The sequence below is a fragment of the Zeugodacus cucurbitae genome, chromosome 2 (genome assembly GCF_028554725.1).
Source record: "Zeugodacus cucurbitae isolate PBARC_wt_2022May chromosome 2, idZeuCucr1.2, whole genome shotgun sequence".
Taxonomy (NCBI): domain Eukaryota; kingdom Metazoa; phylum Arthropoda; class Insecta; order Diptera; family Tephritidae; genus Zeugodacus; species Zeugodacus cucurbitae.
Window position 1 is genome coordinate 66,889,904 of NC_071667.1, and position 9,196 is coordinate 66,899,099.

Below are 9,196 nucleotides of genomic sequence, written 5' to 3' on the forward strand. Positions count from 1 at the left end.
TAGAACCAATAGGGTGTAAATATGTTAAAGGTGATGGTTTGACCTTTCAATGGGACATGGATATTTGCTTTAAGACAGAGTAGCATGTCTGTTTGTTAGATTGTTAAAGTCGCTTATTGCTTATAGCTGTTGTTCTTGTAAAGAAAGAAAACCTTCTCCATACATTTTGTTGAATGTTGTTGAGTTACCAGCCTTTGACCGGATAAAACCTGGCTCTCTATCAATTAGGTAGACCCTAATATGGTGAGAATGGTTTCAGTTCGTCGTCGATTACAAATATGTGGTATGTGCGAATCCTACTACTTTGACTGTTGATCATGGGATGTGGTGATGATCTTGATGCCTCTTCTCTCTTCACCCCTATTATATGAACTTCGTTACGTTCTTATGTATTATTCGATAAGATGCCTTTCACTTGTTCCAATCTCTAAGAATTGTGATTGTGGACAGCTCCTCTCCATGGCTAGTAAGGGTCCTAAGGTATTATATGGATATTTCCCTATCTAGTTTCAGCAGGATCCGGTTAGAAGTTCCAATTCTACGAATAATAATGTAATAACATCTAAAGTGTTCATAAAAAAGGAGAAATGTTATTTTTGAGAGACTGCATTTATGCACTATTGCACTATAAGACAAAATCTTTTCTTTTTGACATGGGACCAAATTAATTTTTTTCCCAAGATATGAAACATAATGAAAAAATTAGCATTCTCTGATTTTTAGTAACTATATCCTGTAATTTATAGTAATTATATTTAAAAGGCCTTTTTTCGAACTTCGAAACCTAATATTTCGATTCTGGAGGCTAACTTCGAAAATTGGAGAATGGATTTTTTTACTTATGTCTAAATATCCCGAAAAAATATGTTGGGTTCGATACCCAGCCGAGTGTTGTACAGTGTTATAAAGCGATTTATCTGTAAAACATTGGTACTTGATTTCAGATCTCAAGACCTCATTGGACAGCTATAGTTTTGCTTTGAAACTTAAATTCTTTATAGTAGACATCTGTGAAATTTCGACGTTAAATCGTGATAGTACTCCTTTGGAACCAAAACTTTTGCAAAACCCCCATGGGGGATGGTAACCTATCACTTCGAACTGCGGAGGAATGGTTTTGACGATTCAGAGCGGGTGAAAATGACACCATGGATAAGCCAGCCGACGGAAGAACTGTGACGACGAATACCGAACAAATCATGGAAAACATCGAGTTAGACCGGCATGTGTCATCTCGTGACATCGCCCGGAAGATTAGGCACCAAACCGTTTTAAACCATCTGCAGAAAGATGGATACACAAAAAAGCTTTATGTTTGGGTGTCGCATGATTTGACGCAAAAAAACCTTCTGGACCGAGTCAACGCCTGCAAAACGGAGCGAACTCGACCCATTTTTGGAGCGGATGGTGACTGGCGACGAAAAATGGATCACATACGACAAAATCAAGCGAAAACGGTTGTGGTTGAAGGCTGGTGAATCGTCCCAAACAGTGGACAACCCGGAATTGACGGCCAAGAAGATTTAGCTGTGTGTTTGGTGGGATTGGAAGGGAATCATCCACTATGAGCGGCTCCCATATGGCCACACGCTTAATTCTACCATCTACTGCGAACAACTGGACCGCTTGAAGCAGGCGATCGACCAGAAGCGTTCAGAATTGACCAACAGGAAGGGTGTAGTGTTCCAACAGGACAACGCCAGACCACATACTACATTGATGACTCGTCAGAAGCTACAGTAGCTCGGAAGGGAGATTTTATCGCATCCACCATATAGCCCGGACATATTGCCAAGTGATTACCACCTGTTCCTGTCCATGGCAAACAGCCTTGGTACTTTACACCACCAAACTCAAACGAGGCTTGTAAAAAGTGGCTTTCCGAGTTTTTTGCAAATAAAGAGCAAGATGGAAACATATTATTGAACGAAACGGCGCATATTTGAAATAAATCCGATTACTGTAACACTTTTTATAAAGCATTGAATAAAGAGAAAAAAAGCGAAAGAGAGATATTTACCAACCCAATAAGTTTCCTCAGAAAGAGTGGGTCTTTTGAGCCTCAAAATTTAATAATATTTTATGAAGGTAAAAAGCACATTATCATGTAGGGACCGAGGAGGTAATCTGGTAACGGATGTCCAGAGCATACTGGGATTATGGAGGGAACACTTCTCCGACCTGCTCAATGGCAGTGAAAGTACAACACCAGGAGATGGCGAACCCGATTCCCCAATCGATGACGATGGAATAGATGTTCCATTACCCGACCATGAAGAAATTCGAATAGCAATTACCCGCTTGAAGAACAACAAAGCGGCGGGGGCCGATGGATTACCGGCCGAGCTATTCAAATACGGCGGCGAAGAACTGATAAGGTTCATGCATCAGCTTCTTTGTAGAATATGGTCGAAAGAAAGCATGCCTGACGATTGGAATCTTAGTGTGCTCTGCCCAATCCATAAGAAGGGAGACCCCACAATCTGCGCCAACTACCGTGGTATAAGACTCCTCAATATCGCATATAAGGTTTTGTCGAGCGTATTGTGTGAAAGACTAAAGCCCACCGTCAACGAACTGATTGGACCTTATCAGTGTGGCTTTAGACCTGGAAAATCTACAATGGACCAGATATTCACCATGCGCCAAATCTTGGAAAAGACCCGAGAGAGAAGAATCGATACTCACCATCTTTTTATCGATTTTAAAGCTGCCTTCGATAGCACGAAAAGGAGCTGCCTTTATGCCGCGATGTCTGAATTTGGTATCCCTGCAAAACTAATACGGCTATGTAAGCTGACGTTGAGCAACACCAAAAGCTCCGTCAGGATCGGGAAGGACCTCTCCGAGACGTTCGATACCAAACGAGGCTTCAGACAGGGTGACTCACTATCGTGCGACTTCTTCAATCTATTGCTGGAAAAAATAATACGAGCTGCAGAACTAAATAGAGAGGGTGCAATCTTCTACAAGAGTGTACAGCTCCTGGCGTATGCCGATGATATTGATATCATCGGTAGCAACAACCGCGCCGTTTGTTCTGCGTTTTCCAGACTAGATAAAGAAGCGAAGCGTATGGGTCTGGTGGTGAATGAGGACAAGACGAAATATCTCCTGTCATCAAACAAACAGTCAGCGCACTCGCGTCTTGGCTCCCACGTCACTGTTGACAGTCATAACTTTGAAGTTGTAGATAATTTCGTTTATCTGGGAACCAGCATCAACAACACCAACAATGTCAGCCTTGAAATCCAACGCAGAATCACTCTTGCCAACAGGTGCTACTTTGGACTGAGTAGGCAATTGAAAAGTAAAGTCCTCTCTCGACGAACCAAAATCAAACTCTATAAGTCGCTCATTATTCCTGTCCTAATGTATGGCGCTGAAGCGTGGACGATGACAACATCCGATGAGATGACTCTTGGGGTTTTCGAGAGAAAGGTTTTGCGGAAGATTTATGGTCCCTTAAGAATTGGCAACGGCGAATACCGCAGACGATGGAACGATGAGCTGTATGTGTTATTCGACGACATTGACATAGTTCAGCGAATAAAAAGAAACACTCCAGCTCTGAAAGTATTCGATGCAGTACCCGCTGGAGGAAGCCGCGGAAGAGGACGACCTCCACTCCGGTGGAAAGACCAAGTGCAAAGTGACCTGGCTTCACTTGGTTGGCGCCAAAAAGCAAAAAGGAGGAATGAGTGGCGCGCTCTGGTGGATTCGGCTATAATCGCTTAAAGCGGTTCCTACGCCAAATATATATATATATATATATAAAGCACCTTTAGCCCTTTTTCCCGTACGTAAGCTTTCCACTAGTTACAAATCTTGAATAAAAACCTTTAAAAGGCAAGCCATGGCAAAGGCATGCAATTTATCACCTTTAATCACTAACGAAATACAATACAAACAACTTTAACTAATAAATAAAAAATAGGCTGAAAACCTAAACTCCACCCCTTCGTAGTTTACGCACCCTTTATTGCCATAACGGCAGTATTTTTTTCTTCGCATGCCGCACCATAAATTGTCTCTTAATTGAATTAGATTAATTAAAACAATTTCCATGCCAAAATTCTCATGAACTCAATTTTTTCCCCTCTTTGTGAACGAGAATTTTTACACAAATCCGCAAATTTAACCACAAACTGGCAGACCGCAAAAAGCATAAATGCCGTTAAGCAGTAGGCGAAACAAAAGCAAAAATAGCAAAAAAAAATACAAAAACAAAAGCAACAAAAAACAATATGGAAAAAAATTACCGGAAAAATGTCATCGCACGTTGAATTTACGATGCCAGGCGGCGCCATAACGATTTATTATCATTCATTCAGATTCCGGCCGCCGCCCACCTTCGAGTGGTCAGTCAGGCTGGCCGTCTCTCAGCTAGGCAGCAGCCAGTTAGTGGCTTTAATAGCAAATGGTGTGTGTGTTCGTATGGCTGCTAATGTCAAACTAACTGCTAAATACCACAAAAACAACAAGTGCCGAAAAAAATTATACATACAACAACAAAAACAACAACAAGAAGAAAATCATCATGCATGTTGACAAATTTACGAGCATTAATTTTTTAGCCAACCAAACATTTTTTAAACAATTTCGGTTTTTCTGACGTACTTAGCGTGTTAAATGAATTATATGAGTGGATGTATGTATGTTTTTGTTTTTGTTTGTGTGCAGTAATGCGATTTTTTCTAGCATTAAATTAGTGTGACGCGCAAAATTATAATACAAAAATCAGGTCAACATACAGCAAAGCTCAGCGTAAATCGCAAGCGACAGCAGAAACAAGAAAAAAGTACAACAACAACAACAAACATCATCAACAACGCACATACACCCAGTTAAGCATTAACTGGAAAAGCCAGTCAGCCATACACTTACAACGGCGCTACTCGACTAACCAACCGAACGACACCAAGCGACTGTGCCGCAGTGGGACCAATTGGCAAACTAACCGCTCTCGGTCAACCGCTTGGTCAACGACTTGTAACTACACACACATACACACCTTTATATGGGTGTATGTGTAAGCGTGCCATGCTGTCAAGATGGCAACGGGTGTCCGAGCGACCGACCACAAGTCTCATAATTTTGTGCTTACGCAGCACACTTCATTAAGGACTTCCGCAGTGGCGTAGAAGAAGCGGCCACAACAATGACAACTACACACACAGAGTCACACAGAGCGACACTAGAAAGCTTAGCAATCAGCTAGTCGCTTGTGTCGTCTTCGGTCCATTTGGTCTGCACAGCTGTCAGCGCGCTGCTTCCTTTTGAGACTTACGACTGACACCGAAGCAGTGCGACGGACTTTGGGAATTAATGCGCACCAAGGAGATAACGCTGCTTGTGAGTGTGTGTGTGTGTAAATATACAGTTAGATATTTGTGCTACTTTGCTGGACGATTATCTTTATAATTAAGCAAGTAATTGTGAGAGAAGATGTCACAGCGACATAGAAACATAAATACAAATACGCCGGAAATGGTACGTGTTGACACGTGCACAAACAGGTCGAGAAATCTACTTGAATAGCGAAATCTACTTGAATATCGAAATTTACTTTTATTAAAGAATTAAGTTGTTTAAATTTTAGGTTTAAGTTTAAGTTTGAGTTTAAGTTTAAGTTTAAGTTTAAGTTTAAGTTTAAGTTTAAGTTTAAGTTTAAGTTTAAGTTTAAGTTTAAGTTTAAGTTTAAGTTTAAGTTTAAGTTTAAGTTTAAGTTTAAGTTTAAGTTTAAGTTTAAGTTTAATTTTAAGTTTAAGTTACAGTTTAAGTTTAAGTTTAAGTTATGTTATGTTATGTTATGTTATGTTATGTAATGTTATGATATGTTAAGTTAAGTTAAGTTAAGTTTAAGTTTAACTCTAAGTTTAGATTTAAGTTTAAGTCTTGATTTCTGCACCAACTGTAACCAAAATACTTATGTTCTGAACTGTGACTTTCACCACAAACTTACAACGGAATATCATTCAGTACATCTGAAGAGACTGCTGCCCCGCCCACTTGGTGTCGATGCAAATGTTGCAAACCATTTATAATAAAACTCACTGACATTTGGCATTTTCTATTATCACTTTTTGTCACCCACCAACTCTCTTATGTAACTCATTTTACGACGTACCAAGTTCCGTTGTTGGCCTTGCCAAGCTTTCTTATAAATTTTTAACAATTTCTTTTTCTATGCAATGTGCAGACAGGAATGCAAATGGCAAAAAAGGCACACGGAATTTGCAAAGTCAAACTGAAAAGTCTCTTGAATTAGTTTCGAAGGATATCATCGACTGCTTCTTGCAAACATTAGCAATATATAGTCAAATAAACAATGACGGCAAACGACAAAGAGAAAGCACGAAATTTGGGGGCCACAACAACAACAATACAATCTGACGAAAAGCAACAACAACAATGTATTGGAAAATTCAGTTGTATTCCACCTGCTGGAGATTGTCCTCGAAAAATCATTTTTCATGCAGTCAAAAGTGTAAGAAGTCGTCGACAACAAAAACAATGCGAACACACACTCACACACAGATGTCTTTACAAATATATGCGAGTGTCTGTTTTGGTGAAGCTGGCATGGCAACAAACATTGTTGACATTTCATAGAACAGTCAAATTGGAAAATGCAATGTCAGACAGCGTTAGAACCTCGCTCTCTCTTTCTCTCTCTCGCACACACATACACACACGTGCATGTTATGTAGGCAAACTGTCAGTTACAGTTACACACTTGGTTATGTACAATTTGTCGTTGTTTGTTTTATTAGCAAATGTTGTTGTTTTCTCTTTTATTTGTAGATTTCTCTGTGATTCGGTTGCGATTTCTTGCTGCTGCTCATTTAGAAGTAGTTGGCAACTCTAGTTGCTGGAATATTATGTGAATTTACATAGTAAATTTGAGAAATAAGAATTTTGCTGCAGCTCAAGGTGTTGAGTTTCAAAATATCGTGTGGCAGAGTTGCCATAAAAATTCAAATATTAAATTTTTAATTTTTTTTACGAATTTTTATTTGAAAATTAAAATAAAGTTAAAGATTAAGTGATATCATACAATTTTCAAAAATAATTTGATAATTTTAATTTAAATTTTAAAAAATGTTGAGTAGAGTTGCCATATATAATTAGGCAGAACTCATCAGTTTTTATCAAATATCATGCATTTAATTAAAAACTGAGTATTTAGCTCAGAATATTGACTTGATCAGTCCTAACAAATCTACGAAAATCTCGAAAAACCCGAGTAGAGTTGCCACCTAATTTTAATTAGAAATTATTTATAAATTACTCTGTGTATTGAAGTGTAGTGCTATAATTAAGATTTACAAAAAATTTTCGTAGTTTAATATAAAAGTGTCGATCAGAGTTGCCAGCTGGCATTTTAATAATAAACATTAACATATAATTTATTATTATTAATTATCATGCTTTTAGTAAAGAAATTATTGTGCTCCACAAAATTTAAAAAAATCAGTCCATATTACGAAAATTTTTATGAGTAGAGTTGCCATATAATATTAGTTGCAAATTTTTTATAAAAAATTTTAACATATTGTATTATATAGTTATTACGAAATTTTCCAAAAAGCTTGCGAATTTAATAAAAAAAAATTTGACAGAGTTGCCATGGAGCACAAAATTAATTAATTTTATCTACACAATTTTTAGTAAAAATTGTATTGTTTGGCAAAGAGTTCTGATAATATCAATCTAAAAATAATTATTAAGTGCACTAAAGTAGAGTTGACACGGAATTTCAGTTTTGAGATTTATATATTGAGTTAAAAATAATAAAAAATTCGGTATTGAAATGTTAAAATATGATTTTTTAAGCTAATTTCGAGCATCAAATTTTCAAAAATATCTTTCAGTAAAGTTGCCACCTACCTTATATTGATGTTGTATCTGAAATTAGCAAGATTTCGTTAAACAGGGTTGCCATTTTTTTTAATTAAATACATTAAATAATTGTAAGTTTAATTTTTATCAAATATAAATGTTATTTGTAGTCATACAATAAAGCTTAAAATAAAATGTTGGCAGGGTTGCCACATCTTTTTGCCAAAATTATAACCTTATATTATTAATTTCTTAAAAATAAACTATTTAGAACGAAAAAATGTTCGTACAAAAATCCAAAATTAAATTCAAAATTTTTCAATCGCAGAGCAGTTAAAATTTATTTCAAAATTATTTTAATCATAGAGCAAGGCTACACGGAAAGATTTTAAAGTCTGCGAGTCAAAGGTTAAAGGTTAACTACAAAATTGTACAGATTTTCAGGACAGCAGTTTGTTCTTATATTCCTACAAATGATTTCGCTGAACATAAATCAATTTCTATTTCAAGTTGTTGTTGTTGTATTTTTTTTTTCAAAATAAAAACTTATTTTTATTGCGCTTTCGGTTTTTATAGCATTTGATGTAAAATACACACAGCCACGAAGACAATAAACAAACAAAGCAACGCACAACAGCAAGTCCATGAAGGCCCTGGAAGAGAGGAAGAAGCAGGAGAAGACGCGGTGGAACTTAAAGAAGCTGCTGAAATAAACGAGTACAATATGATGTGGCAGCAAAAGTAGCAGCAACAAATTCACAACATCATTTATACCAGCTGTCATGCAGCAGAAAAGAGCACCGCCAACACCAGCAACAACATCACCAGTGTAGTAGTTGCAGCAACAAAAACAACAACAATAACGCTAAACAATAATAGCAACATTAGCATCAGCGACATTGCCACCGGCAACACCAGCAGAACATCGCCGCAACAGCAATGGCGTCAGCAACAGCAGCAAGCGAGCGTCGGCAGCACAAAAAGGCGCCAACAGCATTGTGCGACCACTGGCGGCGGCATGGTGGGGGCAGAGGTGTTGTCGCCTAAACACAGTTATTCAGCCAATTCTCGACACTTTTTTCGCTGCTAAATTGTAAGTGTATATTTTGTGTTGTTGTTGTTGTTTGATATATATTTCTCATTCACAGAAAAAAAGTAAAAGATTTCGCGCTAAAATGTGAATCGAATCAATGCAACACGAGCGAACGCAATACTTTCGCGCCACGCTTGAAGTAAGAGCGAAAATATTATCGCATACATTAAATGACAGTTGGAAAAAATCGCAACGGAAAACATTCATTTGTCACTTTGTCACATTAACACAATGAGAATGCACAAAATGTCAAAATGC

The 9,196-nt window shown here is 37.6% G+C and overlaps 1 long non-coding RNA gene across 1 annotated transcript; it reads left to right on the forward strand.

Moving 5' to 3' along the window:
• Positions 1-8,021: 8,021 nt before the first annotated feature.
• On the forward strand, positions 8,022-8,938 carry LOC128924145 (uncharacterized). The gene is made up of 2 exons (XR_008472827.1): positions 8,022-8,253; positions 8,422-8,938. It is a non-coding gene; the product is annotated as an uncharacterized LOC128924145 (long non-coding RNA).
• The last annotated feature ends 258 nt before the right edge of the window (positions 8,939-9,196 follow it).